Here is a 24,286-nt window from a genome sequence, read left to right as displayed (position 1 = left end):
AAGACATATTAAGACAGCTTCATATCTTTTAAACATATTTGTAAAATAATTGGGTGGAACAGTCAGATATCCCACACTTGATAAAAATGCATAAACAATCCATTTCATTTCTACAACAGCTTTCCAGAGTTAAATTTGAAAATGAAAACTATTAGAAAGGTATTTGACAGCATATTTACATGCTGAAAACAAACAGGGAAAGAAAATGATTCCTCCATCAACCTGCAGAATCGCAAACTGTTGTTTCTGAAGAGTAACCATAGTCTTGATAAGGATGACAGCTTCACACAACAATAATAGTGAAGGATGTAGCCTCAAAATGCTTTGATCATTTCAAATGCACGGAATCCCAAAACAACCTCACAGCAAAATGTAAAAAAACTTAATCTATTGAGTAATAGTTAAAGAAAAAATACATTTATTCTATTCTTCCCAGCCTGTGATGTTTTAAATGTGCTGGTTTCAGTCACTGTTTGCCATCTCGCTGTTTTGCACCGTCTGTTCCAGAATTGTGTTAATCTTCACAAACACAAAGATTTTCCACCTTTTGTCCAGACACTGAAATGAAAATAAATACCTGTGCCATTCATGTTGTTGGAATATAGATTAATAAGAATAATAAAAGCATAACTGAAATTTTACAATGACATATATATAATAAAACTAGGAATATTAATGCTGACAGTGCAGCTGTGTCACCTTTGATTGACAGAGATTGATTTAGTGATGACTGGTTATACTACTAAATCTAGTGATTAATGAAAGTGTTTGTGGGTCATCTGTTCTGTGAAGCCACTGAATAAAACATAAATCAAACTGAATTACTAAGTATTGACAGAATACCTCCAAATAAACAAAACCAAATACAATTTTATATTGTATTGATATCATTCAAACTCTGAAATTCTAAATAGTTTGTGAATAAAGCAAATGTCTTCTTCATGTTTCAAAATCCCAAATACAGACTGTAAGATTGTGACTAACATCTGGCATGACTGCAAGGTTCCGCCTATGAGAACAGTTGTGCTCTCCACAGAGAAATGAGTCCTAGTGCCAGAAAACATGGCAATTTGTACCTGACATTTACCTAAATTATTCCCTGAATAATTAGTTGTCCCAAAGCCTTCTTTCTAAAAAAAATCTTGATTTAATCCAACAAATTTGGAGTAATTTTTTTGTATTTGCACACTGCTACAATGCGGCTTGCTAAGTTAAATTCATTTACTGTAGAGGTAAGACGTCAATTGCTTTGAGCGCATCATGGCAGTTATTGGATTACCTGATAAAATGAAGATGGAATGATTGGAGGGCAGAAGGCAATGCTTTCCACCTTTTAGAAGATGAGTTTAGAACAAGCATGAATCACATGGCAAATGTGGATAATGTGCAGCATGCTGCAAATGTTTTTTTCTTGTTATCTCTGTGCACAAATTATCAAGTGCATTTGAGGAAAGTTGAATCTAAAATCTAAATATAGTACTATTGCGGAATATAAATAAGATTTTGTCAAATTGATATCCCAGTTATTCAACTCAGGGAGTTCATTTTTACAAGGACAGAGCCCATCGAGACTTTGTTTTCTTTGTTATTTTCATCTTATATAATGACTCAAAAGTCATTTAATCGTTACGTGGCACCGAAGTGTTTATTTTCTCAAGTCTTAGAGAATCTTAAACATAGAAGGTTGAGAGTGGGATACGCCATTTTCGTGCCAAGTCTGCAGAGTTATGAAAGCAGCACCAGCCATGTGTTGTCCTGTGTCTAGACAAGACATTCCCTTTCATCTTGGAAGAGTTCATCCCATTTCATGTCAACAAGGCCCTTTAAGCTTGGAAACTGGGTGGCAAAGAAAGAAAAATAGTCAACGGATATCACCATGACTAGCAGATGACAGACAAACCCCCTCCCCTAACCAAGAAAAAAAGGAAAATTCAGGTTGTTGTTGTAAAAACAAATCAGCTGAGCGTGTCTTTGAAACTTGTCCTGGCGTGTTATGTCTCTCAGATCTTGATTTGCACACTTATATAAAACCAGAGCGTATTGAGCTCTGAATCCCTGCTAGTAATGGTGCATGAATATATAAGAATAGAGGTCTCAAAATGCTGATCTGTTATTGAGTTGGGGGTTTTGCAGCACTCTTTTCTTTATTGGCCAGCGGACTCGCAGGAGTCATCTGCTTGTATCTCTGTCAGACCTGAAAGTCCAGGACAGAAGCTCCTCCGCCTAATCATTTATCCACCACTCCTCCTTATTTCTCACCATTCAGCCTAAGACTCTCTGGCTTGATCAATCATGTGCGTATACCTGTGTGGTGAGAGGAGTGTGAGGCAGACAGAGCTGTGAGGTTGGTGTCAGGGACAGGTGGCCAGGGTCAGTCTCTCCCTCACCTTGGCAGCTCCTCTCCAAGTGCTCTTGACAGGCTTACATGCATCCACCCACCTGCACAAGAGGGGCCTAAGACACACACAGAGGAGGTGTATGTGCCACACACTCAGACTCAGGAGTACATGCACACTCACAAACACAAGAAAGCAAAGTGAACGGCTTCAGGCTGTTGCCAATCCCTTGTGGGACACTAAAACTATGCTAATGCATGCCAGTTCATCAGTTTAGTCCAGGGCCCAACATGCTTTCTGGACTGCCTCAGCATGCATATTCCTCAAGGTTAAAAAGTTACCAGGGATAATATGGCCTCTTGTGTGTGAATGAATCTCCATATCATGAAAGGAAAATCAATAGCTGTAGCCAATAATGCGGCAGATGGAGTTAAATGCACCAGATACACCTAATTATTTTTAATACAGTGTCTATTTCATCTTTGGGACGTGTCAGTCACTGCAAACAGTGCTAGCAAACATAGAGCAGAGTTTGGTCAACATTAACAAGGTTTTGAGGTGGGGATCATTAAGAATTTGACCAAGGGTTAAATGGGTTTAGGAAGTGATGGAATGTTGTTTTGCTCATGAGTCCGGGAACCAACTTAGAACCATGCTCATAACAACAAAGCACTGACTGTAAACTGTAATAAGATGGGTAATTACACTAAGAGAGATGGGGTAGGGTTTGAATAAATGCATGTGGCTGACACCAATTGAAAAAGTCAAGAGAGAGATGAAATGGAGACAAGATATGAGCAGAGAGAGATGAACATAAAGTGTTGGGGTGAAGAATGCATGTGTAACTTTAATTCTTGTATTCAGCTTTGTGTATATTTTATGACAAATCTTTTATTACTTGAAGTATTTCACTGTGGTGGTACTGCCACCTTATCTAGTTCAAATTAAGACTTTTTACTCTATGTATCTGAGTTTCCTTGATCTGACATGGGTGATTTTTAATGCTGCCTTTGTGGCAGAGTATTGTCTGCTTTTATTTTCTTTTTCTTTCAGACAAAAAAAACAACCATAGAAGGTTTACAATCTACATATTTTGGCACGCTGTAATGCAAATAAGGATTGAAATTGGAATTTAAGGGATGAGCTAACACATTTGTATCTTCTTGCACACAACAAAGCTCTCAAGCACAAAACCAAACTAAAAAGATATCGAGACTTGCTTTGAATAACTAAGGGGCTCCCTACTGAGGTTGTTATTGGTTTACAGTTATATGTCTATATTAATTCATCTTGCTGTGTACCTTGAGCCCTCATATATGTATGAATAATTTAGGTCCATCCTCTGCTACCACAACCCAGCTGGATAACATGATAATTCTGTAAGCCTTCCAGTCAGCACATTTTTTTTAACTTTACTTCTCAATGATCAGAGAATTTCTATATAAATTCTAACATTTTTTTGCCCTCAGTTGCAAGCTTTACTTGTTTCTATTGCCCAAGCCCTGTGATAGTGGATTTTGACTCTTTAATGATGCTGATTAATACAATATGAGTAGGAAAAAGAGAAAGGAAAGAAAAGGCTGAAGCAGAGAAAGACATTTCCTTGGACTTACAGCCTTTGAACAGCCCCTTGTTTCAATGCTGCTTGAAAATAATGAGCAGCAGACCAGATGCATAATTTACGGTGTAGTTAGGGCATGATAAAGCATGTCAGTGGTAAAATATTTTTTTCTTTGGACTGAAAAAGGGGAACAAGGAATGGGAGGTGGGAGGAAGGTGAGGGGCCTAAATTTAAACATCCGCTCGTACTCGTACAAATCAAAAGTCATCATTCAAACCTTTCATTGTTACTGAGCTGAGCATGAAAGATGACGTGTGACAGCCAACACACAGCTGCTCGATTACAGCCATTTTTAGCATGTGATTTGAGATGAAGAAAAGAAAAGCAGACCCATGTGGCATCCTGTAGCCACAACTTAAAGCACTCCACACAGGTCTAAGTTCAGTGCCCAGGCACTGCTCATCTGAGTAACAACCCCTGTGTTCCCCCTGCCACAACCTATTGCCTCTATTCAGCCCCCTAAGGGCCAAGCAAGGAATAGTAGCTGTCACAGCAAGTTGACTTTTCATTTATTTTCTTACCAAAAGGAAAGAGGTGATTAAGAGGAGAGCAACCATAACAAATCATGCACGGGTCAGACTGATCTCCTCCCTTTTTCAAGATTGAGATTATGCACACATTTTCCATTTCACAATCACTGAAATACCTCAGCAACAGAGTGGGAGCTACGGCAACCCTTGTTTCATTTGTAACAGTATTTACAAGAATATTTTCACAAAGGAAAATCATTCTTTCCTCTTTCTTAAAAAAGCATTTAGCACTGATGAAAGATTGAGCGAATACAGCAAAACATATTGGCACAGAAACACAGTGACCATGGGACCCAGGGAGAATGCCAGATGCATCCAATTCATCACAAAGACAGGTGAAAAGTGGGAGACAGAGGAACTAAACAGGACTCAATGTGTCTTAGAAGCAACTGTCTGCGTGTCTGTGTTCAGGGGGGGAAAAGAAGGGAGTTGAGCGTGAACCTGGACTTGGATAAATGGAATGTTTGAAAAAGATGATTCAAGATGTTCAGTAATGTTTTCCCTGTCTGGCCAAACAGTGCAACCTGCAACAATCACAAAAAGGCATAGTGCTCTATGCACACACTTAAGCAGACTATCACTTCTAAGATGCATTTGAGGGAGTTTTAAGCAGCTCTAACCACTCTGTATATCTAAAAGGAATGCCATCTCCAGAAATAGAACCCCTCCCACCCCCAACCCTTTTTCTTTTCAAAGGAAGTTAACAAAATCAAATATAACAGATTTTGGTCCTTACTGAAATTCCTAACACATTTAATTGAAGTTGAAGTCCATGTCTATTTTTTTTAACATGAATTGCTAACTTTGCCAATTAGCTCCCTGCTGTTCTGTAGAATATAAGCATGTGAGGCCAGAAAAATTGGCCACAAGGTTGTAGTCTAACCTTCTCTGTATTTTCTCTCCCCAAACTATCTTTACACAAAGGGCCAATTTAACCTCCCAGTGTGATCATGCTGGGATCTGTTCCAAGCAAGACACACCATAAATGGACCAGTACCTGTCTGGTTCATCATAACCTAAAGCAAGGATTAAAATGCTCTGAATTCCTGGAATGTCTCAAATCACAGAGCTGTCAGTGTCAATCCAGTGGGGTGAGAATAACACTTTGACAACTGTCCAAGTAATTACCATTTGCATTTTCAATTTAACTTTAGGCATAATTCCCATTTGAATACTCAGACCAGTCTCAGTCTAGAACATGTAATAGCAACATTTGTCCACACTGCAAGAAATGCGACAACAAGGTGACAGCTTAAGTTACAGCCAAGATAAAGTGAAAGAACTTTAACAGATATGGGAGTAGTTAGGGCTCAAATTGGGTTCTATTGCATGATCCCCAGATAATGTTAAAAGTGTCAAATAAGTATTTTACTGGCAGTTTGATGTAATGTAAAATGTATGCAACTGACAATATAAAAAGCAAACACGGAATGATTTTAGAGCCTTGACATTGTCGTTATTTTTACAACTGGACAAACACGGTGCATTTTCAAATGAGACTGCAGTGAAAACCTTGAGTCACGAAATTTTCAACAGAACAAAAATCCAATGGAGAGACGTGCACTGACAAATACACAATCACATGTGTAGCAACGAAAATCTTCCAAAATAAACCCCTTTTACTTCATTTTTTACCATTATGTTTTAAGCCTTTCCAATTACAGTTTGCTATTTATTTGCTTTCTGTTACTATTATTGTTATCACTACTATTATTATTATTGTCCTTAGTAGTAGTAGTAGTAGCAGAAGTGGTACATTTTTGAATAGCAAACGTTTTTTTTTTGTTTTTTTTACTGAACTATCTGGGACTTTTTAGTTTGAAGCTGTTTGAAAAAGAAAAGGATATCTTTAGATTTACTGTTGTTTTAAGCACATACTATCGTAAAACAAGATGGAACTAATTGTAAGAATTTAGTTCCAATGCTTTATGAACCCACTTTACACTCAAGAATACAGCAACAAAAAGGGAAACTGACAATGAATCCCAAATCATAATAATCATAATAAAGAAAGATTTCATGATTTAACCAACAGATACCTTTAAAAATATATGACATGGTGATGAGACAGTTAATCGCTCTTTCCACCCAGTTTGCTTGCAGGTTGAATGTTGCTTCAACATCATTTAGACATGCTAATTACATAGCATGCAAGCAATTATACGTTTTCATTTTTTCCCCCACCCACACCCACCTAGAGCCATCAAGATTTCTCTGCATCATGCTGTTGGTGTGGTTTGCCACATATCCTTGTATATGTTTAAGTTGGCACTGTACCCAGCATTCAAAGGCAAGTCAGTATTTATTTAAAAAGGAGAATGGCAGTTTTTTTCAACTTTTTTCAATGACAGGGTATATTTTCTTTTATTTATTTTATATGTAAGGAGACAGTCTGGGAGATGGATGACTACATGGTCTCAGGCTATCTGTCCATAGTGCAGGATGCCTTATGGCTCTGACGCTCAGTTATATATTGTCATGAAACTTAAAAAAAAAAGATAAGACGGGATTGGACCTGTCCAGGGTGTTCCCTGCCTCTCACCAAAATAATAGCAGGGATTATTTCCAGTAACCCCTTGTGACCTCGAACACGTTGAAGCAGGTATGGAAGATGAATGAAAGAGTAATTGATGCTGAACTGTTTGCCTTAGAGAAGTAGGCTTTAAAGGCAGTCACAAAGCTACTACTTTATGACATCAGATGTCATGATTGTAACCCAGGCACCACAGCAGCTTCATCAACCAACAAAAAACAGCTTATAAGGAGAAAGGCAGCGCAGCAGATGGCATTAACACATCTACTGTCACCTGGGACAGTCAAGTCGAAGTCTTGCAGAAAGTATACATTTAACTGTTGTTTTACCCTGGATGACACTGTTTTACTCTGTGGTAAGTTTTCTTTTTTTATCTTTTATGAACTTTTTAAAACTTTTTTTCTTCTTTTTCCCGCTTTGGTTAGATATATGCACCAAAGCCAGTGGGTTAGGTGTACAAAATTAAATACCTGGTTACAGTTATGCACTGATAAGCTCATGCACTGTCAAAACACTCTTTTTTGTGCTGTTTCAGTTATTTTTCTCCAGGGTCTTTTACTCATTCTGAAAAAATCAGACCACTTTTTATTCACCGCATCTTTTTAAGGGGATTATTCAATGGGTTAAAATCTAGGTTCTGTGGTGGTGAATCTATGTCTGAAAATCCAGCTTGTTCTCATGGAAAGGCATACTTTTTGCACACCACATAATTTGGCATGGTTTTACAACTTATGTTTGTACTTTTTGTGTCATTTTACAGTATTTCAAGGAGACAATATCCCGTTCTTGTACTTTTGCCCTAGCCCTCACCATTTCATGGTATGTGCAGTCATTTTCATGGTGTGATACGAGGAGACCCTCCACCACACCGTACCCTAACCATTTGACATATTATTTGAATGATGCAAAATGACACACCAAATGCTAAATATGTGTATATATGACACACGAAAAAAGCAGCATTATATTTAAACCTATTGCTATGTGCCCGTCATTACAGACAACATCCTGAATCACACATAGAAAACTGAAGCCCAGAGAATGTTGGCAACAAACTTGTCGAAACATGTTGAAAAACCTAGTCATTCAGTAAATCCAAGTAGTCAGCTGTTGACATTTTTTAGTCAAACAATGTTGCTGAACCTAGACCTGACTAACTGAAGCAACCCCAGATCATAACATTGTCCCCCACAGGCTTGTACAGTATGGACTAAGCATCGATCTGCTCCTACCCTTACCCAGAACAAATACTCTAAAGCAGTGGCCATACAACATGCACACATTCCTTTGTACATCTTTCAAGAACCATTCAACCTTGTTTTTCTATTGCTCCAGAATTTTTTCGACAATTGCTTTTTTTTTTCTTGATCACTGATGGTGCTTTTCTTGAGGACAGACAGCTGTTTAGTCCCAATATCTTGATTTCTCTTTAAATTGTTTTAGCGAAAATGCTCTGGAGTTCAGTATAAAAAGAAAAAAAATGAATAAATAAAAACATTACAGAGCTCTACTATTGATTTCCTTCAATATGAGTTCATCACATTTAAGTGTTTTAAAATCAGAATCACTCAAGATTTTTTGTTTTTAATAATTCATCTGACAGTTCTTAACCACAGCAATGTCCATAGTTTTTCTTTGTTTGCTAAACGCAGAGCAATAATTTGACCCTTCTGAAACAAAGGAACATCTTTTCCATTTCGTTAGTCAGTCTGGGTTAAATAACTTACCAGCAGAAACATATCAGTCACTGCAGTGTTTTTCCAATAGGAATACCCTACCTTTTTGCTTAGTTGAATTCAAGTGGTGACTTTGGCAGGCAGTGTGTTGTGTTTCCTGGTTAGCTGAATGTTTGAAAAGGTAATTTTCTTAAAATCACAATTAGTATCATGATTACACCATTTCTAGGATAAGATGCAACTGTAAATGTTAAGATATGAAATGGCTGTATGTACAGTGGAATGCAGATATCTTTGGTAATTAATACATTTTCTTTCAAAGTTATCATAATTAGCATAATTGCTCACACAAGTTCATAAAGAAATCTATTCAAAATGTTAAGGTGATATTGAATGAGCATTAGTTTGTTTAAATTCTTGTTAGCATCTTAATAAAATATTGCCCACCAAGCATATAAAAAGCAGAGCTGATTTTGTACATGACATCTGTTAATTAACTCCTGGATGACAAGATGATTTGTGACCTGACGGCCCATCATACCGATCAGCGATACAAGGCTGAGAGGCTTTCCAGTTTCCAGCAGGACAGAAACATGGGCTCTCTTGGTGAGCTTTGCATTCAGCTCAGTTTCTACTGGAGCCAAATCTGTCGACTGGCAAGACAACAAATCCAGTTTGGCCCTTCTCTAATTATTAGCCTTTTTCAAGTGGTTATATATATATATATCTGAGATGATGCTGTCACGTTTTAGTGTTTTCCCCATCATCATGAGATGAACTGGTATATCATAAATCTCCAGAGGAGCATTAAAGGACCATTTTGAAAACTTTAACCATCCAAATCCATATGGTGAAACAATTGTAAAGAGCTCAAAACAGAACTATGTATTTGACCTTTCAGTATATTTAATGGAGCCACTACATACAAAATTCTGTTTGGAGGAGAAGCATTATATGAACTAATTACTGTGAGCAGGGAAGTTCTGTTCTGCATCTGTACCACACCAATCAGGTGAAAGCTGCTGTGCTTGATCACATCTGATTGGAAAGTCTGCGAAAGGTTCATCGAGTAAAATAGAATAGAATAGAATAGAATAGAATAGAATAGAATAGAATAGAATAGAATAGAATAGAATAGAAAATACTTTATTCATCCCCCGTGGGCAAATTCAAATTGTCATGTAGCTCAATAAAAATGTTTGCAATGATTGTACATAAGAACAAAAATATTGAATAATTTGAGAAATAGATAGATAAATAAATGTGAGAAGAACATGTCAGCAGTCACTGTTAAAAAGCCTTATGGCTGTGGGGACAAAGGACCTCCTGAACCTCTCAGTCCTGCAGCGCAGTGAGATGAGCCTCTCACTGCAGATGCTCCTCTGTCCAGGATACTGTGGAGGGAGTGTTTATAGTTCACCATCAAAGAATATTATTCCTCCTCATCCACTGCTCCATCACATTTCTGAGAAGGTCCAGCCCCCTGCCTATCACAGACCTGGCCAATTTCACCAGTTTGTCCTGGTGCCTACAGTTTTTGTTCGTATTGCCACTCCCCCAGCAGACAACAGCATAGAACAGTGCACTCTCAATGACAGTGTGATCACACATGCACAGCATATCACTTCAGACACTGAAGGACCTGAGCCGTCTTAGGAAGTAGAGACAGCTCTGTCCATTCCTGCACACTTCCTACTCTGCTTCTATTTTGGCAGACCACTCCAGTTTATTGTGTTGTACCACCCCCAGGTATTTGTAGGACTGCACAATCTCTATCTCCTCTTCTTCAATGTAGACTGACTGGCATGGTGTTTTACATCTCCTGAATTCCACCACCGGCTCCTTGGTCTTGGTGTTGTTCAGCAGAAGACAGTTCTTTTTGGTCCAGTCAGTAAAGGCCTCCACAAGGTCCTCTTGTCCACAACGCACACATGCCACAACAGCTGTATCATCATAAAACTTCTGTTTGTGACAGGACTCTTAAAGTCTGATATGTAGAGGGTGAAAAGAAAAGGAGCTAAAACAGTACCCTGTGGAGCCCCAGTACTGTATTCCAGTGTTCCAGAAACGCATCTCCCCATCCCCATTCTCTAATCAAAGTAAAAGAAAAAAAAGAGTACATCTCACCTCTAACTCCATCCACATAAATCCCTACTGTTCCAATGTACTCAGGCCACCTGACACTGATGTGGGTGAAGAAACTCTGCGTTCGACATTGTTTTCTTCATGTCTGAGTACATTACATTAGTGAAACAGGAATCTCATGTTTACTTGTTCCAGACTACTGCAGTAGTCTGTGACCCAAATACAGACATCAAGATTTATTGTAGATGTTTAGGAGAATTTTTCCCATCATTTTTGGGTTGAAAAAAATCTGACTTCAGCTGACAATAGATAATTGAGAAAAAAATATAAATTACATCACATGTGCCTGAAATAAACAATGATAGAGTCCAAAAAGAAAATCTCACTCCCAACCTCTTTGTCACCAATTTAATATGCCTGTTATCTTTATATCAATGCAATCTTTAGAGCAATCTTGGGTTGTTTGTTAGCTCTTCAGCCTGTCTATAAACATGACAGATCTAACAAATGCAATGTTGGAGGTCCCTTTTGTAGCATGAGGAAATGGGAAAGACACACGACTCGCTGCAAACCATGGTGATAAATTCATTAAAACCATGTCCCACATAAACTGGGAGTTGACATTTCTCTGGCCATTTTTTATTCTTTCCATGTTCCTTTTTGCTCCCAGAACCAAACATGGACTCTCCAAAGCACTTATTTCATCTGCCAGTTTTTCCTCTCATCACAGAAACAAACTTGAGCACATTCAGGCTGGCACTTGTATAAGCACTCACAAAACCCAAGACAGCCACAGATGCATTCTTATATCCATACCACACACTTCACTAGAAGAATAAAACAAACAAGATGACATGATGGATAGCTGTATTGTGAAACTTGTTAATTGTCAACAACTCCAACGCCATGTGGCATGGTTTGCCACAAATGAAAATCAGCATAAGGCTCCAGACAGTGGAAATTGTTTGTTGATAATCAAACACTCAGTCATTCTCATGTCAGCTTCAGATTGCCAATTGATTAAAACATTTATCTCATCTGAATTTAATTTGGGGTTTCTATTCCACAAAAGGATTAACACAGTGACACACTGTAAACATTCTTTTTAGCTTCACTAAAATCATCCCAGCCATTTTCTTTCTAAACATAGTAACCCACAACTGTTTTGCTTCTTGACATAATGGGATTTTGTGCCATCAAAGAGAAAAAAATATGATATGAAAGCTTTTTTGAAATGCCAAAACAAGAGCTGATACAATCTTGCCTTTTTTCCTAACCTGCCTTCTACTAGAGCCCCATACTTATCTTCAGTGAGCTTCATTACAAAGAACCCATTGAGTATTGAAGGCTACAATGGAAGAGCCACTAAAAATGTCAAAAATCCAAAATATCTGTCAGTCATCACAATATTATCAGCTCAGTAAGACAGTGACATCAGTATGCTAACATGCATATTTTGTGGTCTATACTTGAGCACTGAACCCTGATAAAATTGAGATGAAAGAGAAGGACTCTTGGTGCAGTTATGTTTTTGGTTAGTGTTGCATTACCAGGGAATGGTACTTTTGCTATTGTTTCAATCTCAGGCTATTACTGAGGTGTCAAACCCATTGCAGCTCTATTTTCCCATCTGTAATGATGTTTTACCTGCTGGAATACATCTTGACTTTGGAATGTCGTAGGAACTTGTCACACACCGTCACACCTGCCACATTTCATTGTATTTTCCGTTATTCTTCTGATGAATCATGTGACGTTTGTGTTATTTTGTTTGAGATTCAAGAGGGCTGTAGGCTGAGATGGCAGGACAATAAAAAGGACAGATTTCTTTCCTTTTACTTTTTTTTTCTCAGGACTATAACCCAGCATCAAGGCAATATTAATTTACCTTGAAAGCTTCAGCAGTATTGTCATGTTCATTGTTGTGGTTTACTTTACACGTGTCTCATGGTATCTTTGATTCTCAGCAATCAGGATGACAACTGCTTTTTTTCTCGTTCTTATTTTGATTATCTGCAACTCTCAAGAGCCCAAAACAGGACAACAATAGTGTGTCTTACTCTGTATGCTACTATATTAATCCTGCCAAGTCTATCTGCGGCTCTGACATGAATGATATTTGGACCCTTTGTCTCCAATCCCTTCATCTACCCCAAGCAGGGATCCATCTGTTTGTCCCTCAGCACAACTATTTATGCATCTAAAGTAACCTACACTTTCTGATTTCTGATCCGATAGTTTCTTTTGTGTTTGTGCAGGTGGAGAGTAGCTCTGCCTGTACTCCATCTGTGAACTGCTGTGCATGTGCCAGCTTATTGCAAGGCAGTAAATGGCACCAGCTCACAGATACATTGTCTGAAATCTGCCTCTGGAGTTGGGATGCCAGCTTTAGGCATGTCAGGCCTTTGGGCATTGGGATTGGGTTTCCCCAGACCCCCTTGTCAAAAGATTAACTCACACTCTGATCAGCGGGAATGCAGAACTGTTCCTCCTCTTTTCTCCAATGCCACTGCTGCTGCACACATTCCTTTGTACATCTTTCATGCCTGGTGAAATTTTGCTAATACGTGGCAGCAGTCTTACTGTTTCACTTCCCCAGAATTTTCCCTCCCTCTTTACCTTTTCCACCCCCCTTTCCTACCTCCTCTCTCTCTTTCTCCATTACTTCCTCCACTCTTCCACAGCTGTGTGCTGATGAGCTTGAGAACTGTTTTTTTTTTTGAGGAAGGAAGAGGGATTATGCTAAGCCCCAACTCGGGGAGACCAGTCTTATCTTGCCTGTAGCAGCTCCATGCACCAGAGAAAAACAGGCTGGAATAGAGCAAAGCTACAGGCCAGGAGGCATTAGGAGGGGGAAGACAAAGATGGGCATGGCCAGTAATAGAGAACACATTCGTGTTTTACAATTTTTTTTGCACATTTGACCATCTTCATCTATGTTTTTCAACATATGTGCTGTGCAGTCACTTCTTCAAATTGAATGACAGACTTTGCATACAAGTGGAATATTATCCTAATTTGTTTTAAACTCTGTAAATTGATCCAGTCACATTTCACACATTATTTATTTTGCAGTGGAATGACAGTCTTCCTAAGTCGATTTAGACTGCCCATCACCTACAAACAGCCCCTCACCAGGATTGTTAATTGTGCCGAACCCAGCTCCAATCCTTCCTTTTAGCGTATCTTCAATCATAGCTGCATTATACTCAATTATGGTGACTCTAATTAAAGTTCCATCCCCTGCTCCATTTCCTGAATAAAATCTTCCCTCTCTACCCTAGTCCTGAGACAATGGGCCATACTACAGGGGGGAACAAGGCCCTACTGTAAGCAGGCTGCTGGCCTATTCACCTGGCCTAATTATCCTAACCCTAAGGGGTGTTGTGCTCCTGGGAAAAGTCCCGGCTCTGGGGAGACTGCAGTGAACTCGGATTTCCTTGCAGATGCAAACAATGTACGTCAATATTCTGTTACACAAAGTAAATATCATTAGCTAGAGAGCCAGTATGACCTAACTATGTTCATGCACCCGGATCTCTGCAGGTCAAGAACTGCCAGGCTCTACTCTGCTCAAATAAATACAAAATTTATGGAGGCTTCAACTTGTTAAAAGTAACAATTCACTCAGCGAGGTGGAGGCTCTCAGACATTAGCTGTGGATAGCATTACCACTTTGTTAGTGTTTGTTGTCCGACTCAATTTACTTTAGAGTCATCAGAAAGTTTGCCAAGAAAGCCATAGCAACAGATTAGCTGAGATGTGTGTAGCAAAGGGGCTAACGGAAAGTAAGCCTTTGTGAACCCAGGAATGACATGAAGATACAAGCCAAAAACATAGTCTTTCAAATACACTAGAGAGTTCAGTAGGCGAGAAAACCACTACCGATGAGACAATAAGCTCAGGCAATGTCTCTGTCTGATGTACAACCCTATGGCCTTATCTATTCATCTGTGCAATACTACTATGTGGTAAATGTTGTTTTCCTTAATGATTTGTATTAATGTACTGTAAAAATACAACTTTACAAAACACCTTTCAGTGTAAGAATGTGTAGGGTTTCAAAATTTAGTTTTAAATAAAGTTTTTAATAAAGTTTTCCACCAAATCTAAGGGCTGCCGCTGCCTGGTTAGAACAGCACTGTAACAATATATTTTATTGTACAGTTAAGTGTCTTTAAGTTTTAACATAATGCATTATATCCTTAAAGAGACAAACCTCTATAAGTCACAATTTTGGACTGACCCAAGTGGCCCTAGGGTTATTAGAAGGCCAGGGTGGGGTATCAGAGGGGGGAGCTAAAGGGCCACAAAGCCTCTTTCTTCACTCTTCTTCCTGATCCTATCACTTCATTCCTTGGCTGTGGAGATGAAAGACTAGCCTGTAATTGGAGAGTCAGGAGCAAGTGGAAGTAATGAGAAAGTAAAAAAAAAAAAGAATTGGGATAGAGAGTGCTTCAGGAGTAGACTGGAGAGAGTGAAAGAGAGAAAAGCCTTTGATTTCCTCAAATTAAATGAAGAAAAATAGCCAAACCCTGCTCCTCTGTCAGGACAGAGTTTGAGTGACAGTGTAGCAATGTGAGGTTCTTGGCTGTAATAACTTGCTTTTGTGAATAGAACTCAACGCTTTGTCTTTCCTTATGCTGGGGCCCAGGGTCCAGGGATCAGCCTTGACTTATTATGACTGGCTTTTGTCCTTCACAAGCTGTGGGAGACTTGACTTGCCCTTTCGTCTGTCATCGGAACAGGGATCCCATACTGGTGCCTTTCCCTAGGCATGTGAATGCTGGAACAACAGTCAAAACATGTAGATTCTTCTGATATTGTAATCAAAATGTTGTTATAAGCACAACAGCATTATATATAAATATATTATAATATATAATAACTCAATAACTTATATAACTTAGTTATTGACTTATATAACTTAGTTATTAAATAACTCAATAACTTAGTGTGATTGAGTTATTTTCCTTGCTTATTGTTGGACAACCAAAGAGCAGATTACTTTGTCTTGAAGATTTACTTGTCTCCAACTAGAGATTTTCAGCTGCTATTTCACAAAGGAGAATGTCCTCCATTATCCATTTGGAATTTTAAAGGATGGGCCTGGATGCTTATCTATGGCTCAAATCTGAAAGGCCGAGATCTCCTTTAGCCTGTCTTCATAATCCAGAGCAATAAAGAGCCGTTAACCCTTACCAGACATACCAAATGCTACACCTGGCCACAGCTGGAGACAAATACTTTAAATTAAGTCAAAGGGTGCTGGGGACTGAATTTGAATGCAATAAAAAAAAAAAAAAAGATTTATTACCATCAAATTGAGGCGGGGGTAGTTGAAAAAGAAACAATGGCATGAAAGTAGAAAGAGTAGAATGTTGACTATTTTGTTTGTAAGTAAATATTCAGCAGGAAATTACATCAGTTTTTCTTACTTTTACCCATTAATAAAGATATGCAATCACCCCAATAGCCATGAACATGAAGTACTTCTACAAGTACTGGATCTTCAAAATACTGTGAAATATTGATTTTTGGGATAAATAAAATTGACAAAAAACAATTGAGAAAGTTTATTTTAATATGCATTATTCTTATATAATTTACTATGTGCAATTACACATTGGCTCCTGTTATGACTTAAGAGTCATAACAGACTCTGCACACATTCTGTATACCATCAAAGAGAACACACAAAAAATGACGTGCATACATATGCAGGTTCACTGGCTGTTTATTAATGGTTGTGCCCCTGTGATTTTGACAGTGATGAGATTTAAAAAAAATGCACCAAACCTACAAAGAAATTGGCTGTTTTCCACCTGGCCACCTTTTTCCATTTCCATTCAACCATCTTCACAGCCTATCAAGTTAGATGTTCAGATGTAATTACCTGTAAACTGAATGAAATATTAAGTGGGAGAATGGCAAAGTTATAGGGGTCCACTGACAAAAAGGAAAAAAGTCATAATGCAAGTTTTCTCCTGGGTCTCACTGAAATGAACATGGAAATGAATGTTTGAAATGCATTCTGCAGGGAAAGGGAAGAGAAGAAGAGAGCACAGAGACAAAAAGGTGCATTTGAGCAATGAAGGTAATTATTCTGTAAGTCCTCCACCTGTTAGAAGAGGCTTAGGGGGTTAAGGGGCGTTTTAAATAGATGCGGGGTGGGAAGGGTAGGCATGATGTGGGCATTTGCCAACATCTCAGATACCAATTGGCCTAAGACCTCTTTTGCTGTCTGCCTCTTTCTTTCTCTATCTCCCTCCAGCTCTTTTTTCTGCTTCTTATATAGCAAATAAACTTGAGGCCATTTGGTGAGTTTCATTTTTTGGCTATTTTCAGATACAAACACACACAGTGAAGGAACATACAATATAATATTACCACATGTAAGTTACTTAGGAATAGAAATTAAAAGTCAATTGAGCAGTGGTTATCAAATATTGAAAGGTCTGCAGGTCTTGTGGCCAAGATAGGTGTAGTCTGAATTCTAACGCACCCTCTCACTCTTTTTAACCAGCTCAGCAACCTTGATTTATCTCTATGTGCATGGGTGCACATGAGCTGAATAAGACAGAAAGCACGAGAAGAAAGTGGAGGGTAAGGTGAAAGCAACTACACAGATCAGCCTTTGCTGGCTGAAGCAGAAAGTCAGTTAAGAGGCACATTTATTTTCCTGAAGTGTCACCGATCAATATCGTTCTGTCCATTCTTCTATATAAAATGATATCTCTGAGTGAAAAGAGCAGCCACGGAATTAGATAGGTTGAGGGACTTACGATTAAACAGGTAACCGTGGGTTGAACTTTTGACCTATGACTCATGCGCCGAACAATCTCATTCAATTACAGAGCAGACTCCAGTTACAGTCGAAGACACAGAGGAAAAGGATCTTCTTGGACAGTAAGAGGACCTGAATTACACATTTATGTGACCCAGCTCTCTGTTACTGTGTGTGATGGCAATTTTTTGTTCTGCTTCAACTTCAAAAGAACACCCTGCTGCCAGGAAAAAGTCTTGAATATTATCATCTTACAAGTAAATGTCTCCTCATAAATTTAATCAAAAGAATAATTACAAAAAAAAAATCAAATTATACAGATACAAAGTGAACATTTTAGAAGGTATTTCTCATTTCAATAATAGAAACGCTGAGGATTACAATAAGTTGATTGCATTCCTTTTACTAAAATTGTTACCAGCATGGGTTTAATTCCATTTACCTTCAGTCTCTGTGCAATACTCCATAGACTATAAACCTGATTCTCTGGAGATGATGTCATGATGCCATTATCAGCCAATTACATTACAGAACGATTGCCTCTGATATATTGGCTATTCAAAACAATCACCAGTATCCACTGGGGCCATCAGGGACAATGTCATTACTCCCTTTTGCTAAATAAATACACAATATTACAGCCATGCTTACAGAGCATCTACGGTATTAGGTGTTTTCTTGGGACAAAGTACTCTCAAAAATACAGCTTCACTATATAAAATAAGAACAAATAATACTAAAGAACCACCTTTAGTAAAAATCTCAGCTGCTTTTCAATCAAACTGGGACTGGGCAGTTCATCACATACTGCAAGTAGTAAAGACTCTGAGGACATATGCATTATCCTCATAAATTACAATGACACTTGATGGTCAAAACATCTTGTGTAACCATTGTCACTACCATACGGACTCCGGTAAAAGACTAGAAGGTTAGAAATGAGACAGATGGACATATTAAGAGACAGGAGGAAGAAAGGAGTGTGATCAAATGTCCGGAAAAAGAGAAAGAAAGGCAAGCAGGCTGGTTGAAATTCAAACCAACACCAAAGCACAACCCTCCAGTTAGAAGAAAAAAGAGGTGCACACAAGAGAAAGTTACTGCTGTTCAGATTGCTTACCTTCAATTTTCCATTGCTTTCTTAGAATTGTTTCAGATACAATGCACGTGGTAAACAACTATGACTCCAAAGGTAGTCCAATTTAGTTAAAGACGTCTGACCTGTGTATATCAAGAATGTTAACGTATCTCTGTACTTTCTGAGTGATCCTTTGTTTGTATGTACTGCATGTGTTCATATTGCATGATCAAATACTTGAGCTTCAACTTGAGTGTGACCGACTGTCTGTTATAAAGTGAGGCAGCCTGTTTAACAAGACTTCAAAGAGAGTGGGCTTGTTTAACATATGTGAATGTTTGTCTGTGTTGCGCACATCTGGAGATACTCATTTCATCTGACAAGTTTGTGAATAAAGTGGGTATATGGAGCAGTTGTGTAAATATGAGATATGCGTTCAAGTTTTTGAATTCCTTGAAGTGTTTAAAACTGGCATTTTTCCATTATTTGATTTAGTTTGTTGCCTTTAAGAATGCAAGCATTCATCAGTATGCTCTAATGTTTTTCATTGTGTGTGTTTATATGTCTGTTTGTGGGAGGTAGCCCAATATATGAATCTTTGTTTAATGTTGGGCATTTACTTTTAATTTAAGTAAATCAGCTGGAGGACTATGTTGGACTCAATCAGGTTAATTGGCATGAGATCAGTAACATTTTGGGGTATAAAAACAGTGATAGAGTCTATCAGAGGTTAAGCTCAGCAGATATTCAGCAATCTGCAAAAAGAAAAAAAACTGTGTAGTAATTTCAGAATTTTCAGAATATATATATATATATATATATATATATATAGAGAGAGAGAGAGAGAGAGAGAGAGAGAGAGATGGTTCTACTCAGTATCTTAGCTGTTCCTAGAAATGCGCTATTCTGGACCGAGACCTCTGATGTTGTTCCCAGGATCTGCTGGAGGCACTCTCCCAGTTTGAGGGTCACGACCCCGAATGCTCCGATTACGACTGGTACCACTGCTGTCTTCAATTCCCACATCTTTCCAACTTCCTCCTTAAGCCCTTGGTATTATTCAAGCTTCTAGTGTTCCTTCTTCTTGATGTTGCTGTCACTGGGAATTGCTACATCTATCACTATTGCCTTCTCTTGTAGTTTGTCAACCACCACAATGGTTGGTTAGCCATAACCTGCTTATCAGTCTGGATCTCGAAGTCTAACAGGATCTTAGCTCTGTCATTCTCCACTACCTTTGGAGGTGTCTCCCATTTTGACTTTGGGACTTCCAATTCATACTTGGCACATATGTTCCTGTACACTATTCCTGACTCTTGACTTTGGCGTTCCATATATGCTCTACCTGCCTGCATCGTACACCCGCTACTATGCGCTGGACTGTTTCAGAAGCTTCTTTGCACAGCCTACACCTGGGGTCCTGTCTGAGGTGGTAGACCCCGGCCTCTATTGCTCTTGTGCTTAGGGCTTGTTCTTGAGCTGCCATGATTAGTTCCTCTGTGTTGTCTTTCAGGCCAGCTTTTTCTAGCCATTGATATAAATTCTCAATATAAGCCACTTCTTCAATCCGTCAGTGGTATTTGCCGTGCAGAGGTTTATCTTTCCATTATAGTTCCTCCTCTTCCTCCTCCCTTCCCCTGGGTTTCAGCAGCCTGAGATACTCACTTACCATTGCATCGCTGGGGGCCATCTTCCTGATGTATTCCTGATTCTTTGTTGTTTCATCCTAGATAGTGGCTCTGATGTTCACTAGTACCCGGCCACCCTCCTTCCTCTTAGTGTACAATCTCAGGGTGCTGAACTTGGGGTGAAACCCTCCATGCAGTCTGAGGAGCTTTCTTTCTTGATATCAGTGGCTTACGTCTCCACCTTTGGCTAGATTATCAAGCCAGTGGAGTATCTGATGACTGGCAAGGCGTAGGTGTTGATGGCTCAAACTTTGCTCTTCCTAATAAGCTGACTCTTCAGGACCTGTCTTACTCTTTGCAGGTACCTGGTGGTAGCTGACTTCCTTGTGGCCTTCTTATAGTTGCCATTTGCCTGTGGGATCCAAAAGTATTTGTAGCTATTCTCAATGTCTATTATGGTGCCCTCCGACAGTTCAACCCCTTCAGTCATGATTTCCTTGCCTCTTTTTTATATAATTTGGCTGCACCTATCTAATGACATCCTTATGTCCTTGCTGTATATTCTAGTGAGTGTATCAGAAAGTCTATCTCTCGCTCAGTCCTGGCAAACACCTTGATGACATCATGTAGAGGAGGTGGCAGACGGTCCCTCCACTTCAGGACAGGTATCCATAGCCACTCATTGTGATGATGTTGCTAAGGGAATTCAGACTTATGCAGAACGCCAGTGAGGACAGAGCATCTCCTTGGTAGATACTGCACTTGATGTTAACTTATGCAATCAGCTTGGAATTGACCTCCAAGGTTGTGTTCCACATTCCTATTGAGCTTATGATAAAAGCTTGTAGTGTTCTGTTGATGTTGTAAAGTTCCAAGCATTCCAGTATCCATGTGTGCGGCATGGAGTCATATGCCTTCTTGTAGTATTGTGGGCACATGTATTGAGCCATGTGCCTTCTCATTTTCTCTTCTATGTTGTGCAGAGGCACATTAATGGCCAGTACTGGGATGGAACCGCCCCCTTCTGGGGATCTTTCATGATCAGGACTGTCCAACCTTGGGTTAAACAGTCTGGGTGGCTCCCATCCATGAGAAACTTACTCATTTATGCTGCATTCATGAAGTCCTACTAGTATCTTTAGCCAGTAGGTGTGTATTATGCCAGGGCCTGGTGCAGTCCAACTCTTCATACTTGAGACTCTTTCTTGGATGTCTGCCACTATGATGGTTACTGGTTTCTGTTCTCGGAGATTGCTGTGGTCAGCTTTCAGATCCACAAGCCATGGAGCATTGATGTTATGTGATGTTTCTCTCTCCAACATGCTCCTCTATTATTGTTCACTCTCAGCCCTGGGTGGGTCTATTTTCATATTATTACCCTGCCACTGAGCATACACTTTGGAATGTTCAGTGGAGAACATCATATTTGCTCTATTGGCTTCAGCTTCTCTAGTGTACCTTCTCAGATGTGTAGCCAGAGCTGTGAGTCATTGTTTGGCAGTCTCTAATACCTCAGGTATCTTTCTTAATCTATTGGTCCTAATGACTTCCAAGATTACCGGCATGTTTTCTACGTGGCAAAGTGAAGGATGCTCCATCATGATCTTGGATGCTTTTTCCTTCAATAGAACAATGGAGCTTCAGGTTGCACAGGGGCGTCAAACCGCGGCTGGCTATGTGGAGATGTTGCAGCGGGCATCCCTCTTGACTGAGGGCCCTCGTCTCTGCAGTGAAGACAAGGTCTTTCAACAGGACAGTGCTGTAGTTTACAAGGCCCACCTGGTAAATTACTTTTTCCAAGAGAATAATGTTGTTCTTCTGGACCATACTGCGTGTTCAACTGATTTAAATCGTATTGAGAACATTTGGGGGTGGATGGCAAAGGATGTTTACAACAAATGGACATCAGTTCCAGACCACTCAGCTGTACTTATCTATGAAACCAATAAGTTGGTCAGTCTACAAACATGTCTTAAAGACATAATTACTTTGATGATTCAGAACCTTCTTGTTCTGATTTCAGTCAAAACTGAAGTCATTGTCTTTTGATGCAGAAAAATTGGTCAATGCATTTGTTACTTATTTGTAACATTTTCTTTGAAAAGCCTCCAGCTGATCCAAAATGCTGTTCCCAGAGTTCTTTTAAGAACTAACAGGTTAGACCATATTTCTCCAGTTTTAAGTTCTCTTCATTGGCTCCCTGTTAAATTCAGAATATAATTTGAAATTCTTCGCCTCACATATAAAGCTCTTAATGACCAAAGTCCATTATATCTTAAATATCTCATTGTGACATAATTTCCCAACAGAGCACTTTGCTAAACAATGTCACTTTGGTTTCTAGAGTTTCTAAAAGTAGAATGGGAGGCAGAGCCTTCAGTTATCAGACCCCTCTCTTGTGGAACCAGCTGCCAGTATATGTTCTAGAAGCAGACTTAGTTTAGTATTAGGCTTAAAACTTTCCTTTTTGTTAAAACTTATAGTTAGGGATGGCTCAGGTGATCCTGAAACATTCCAAGGTTAAGCTGCTATAGGCTTAGACTGCTGGGTGGGCCTCCTATGACACACCTTTCTTCACTTTGCTCTCTCCCCCCCCCCTTATATTTCCTCATATGACATTATATAAATTTGACATTATTGTTGTCATTAACTTGTGTTTCTGTTTCTCAACAGGTATCCTTTGAATGGTGTTTGCAGCGTTTGTTGTCCCCTCTTTTCTGTCCTCTCAAAACCCAGCTGGTTGAGGCAGAAGGCCACACCCTTCCTGAGGTTGGTTCTGACAGAGGTTTCTTTCTGTTCAAAGGGAGTTGTTTCTCTCCACAGTCGCCTCATGCATGCTCACGACGGGGGATTAGACTGGAGAGAAATTTCGGTGCATTCTGTTGGTTTCCTTTGCTTGGAAATAGTTTTTGATTTGGCTCTGTATGTATGAATTGGACTAATTTTAATTTAATTAATTAGATTTGATTGGATTATGATTACAGTGAATTTGACTATAATTGGATTGAATTGGACTGTATCACTGAAGTGTCTTGAGATGACATTTGATTTGGCATTATATAGATAAACTCAATTGAATTGAATTGACCATGAAGCCCCTTTGTGAAGTCATCCTCACCACATGGTGCAACATTCCCAACAGCCACTTGGAAACACTGACATCAAGTACACCTAAACACATTTTCGAAGTGATCAACAAGACACTTTTTTGACACTTTTGGGTTTTTTGGGGGGGGGGCTATGGTCTTTTGATCAGTTGATGAACAGTCCGTTTGAGTTTAAATGCTGTTTTCAATAAACTGTCTACTCTATTTTTTGTCTCTTGCTCCCGTTTCTTGTTTTTGCTTCTGGTTACAATCCACCAACGCGAACTTGTCATTTTTCTTGTGTCTTAAGATTTTGTTCAGGAGTGTATATTCAAAAGATATGCATTGGCACTAGTGTCTTGACATACTGTCCACTGCAGTATTAGATGCAATAGTCACACTTACCTCAGTCTGCAGGGGTTACAAACAAAATGTCCTCAGAACGAGTTTGAAGGAAAAGTGATGAAGTCACATGATTTTGAATCATTACACCTGAGTTTGACCACTCCGGAGGGTTTTTCCTTTTTAATTCTATTTCCTTTGAATTTTCTATTTACAATCTATTTGGTTTAAGTAACACTTTCAATAGGAATATTCAAATCTCATTAGAACGGAGAAGTATACTGATATAAACTCAAAAATTTCCTCTATCTGATCCTATGTTATTTTCAGCATTTGACTGATCAACCAATCTGTTAAGCCAGGATTTATTATCGCACTGGTTTACCACAGTGGTCCTAAAACTGAATGAGTATGTACTAATGGTTTGTATTTGTGAAGTGAAGATGATTATTTAATCTATTCATTATTGTAAAAATATAACACTCAGTCTGAAAGCATATGACTACAGAGAGCAAATGCTCCAGTTACCTCAGAGATGAACAGCTCTTCTCATGGTAAGAGTTTTCTTCATTAACTTCTTGAAA

The sequence above is a fragment of the Leuresthes tenuis genome, unplaced genomic scaffold, assembly GCF_036924035.1.
Source record: "Leuresthes tenuis unplaced genomic scaffold, fLeuTen1.0.hap1 SCAF_7, whole genome shotgun sequence".
NCBI classification, from domain to species: domain Eukaryota; kingdom Metazoa; phylum Chordata; class Actinopteri; order Atheriniformes; family Atherinopsidae; genus Leuresthes; species Leuresthes tenuis.
Note: the sequence above shows the minus strand (reverse complement) of the source record.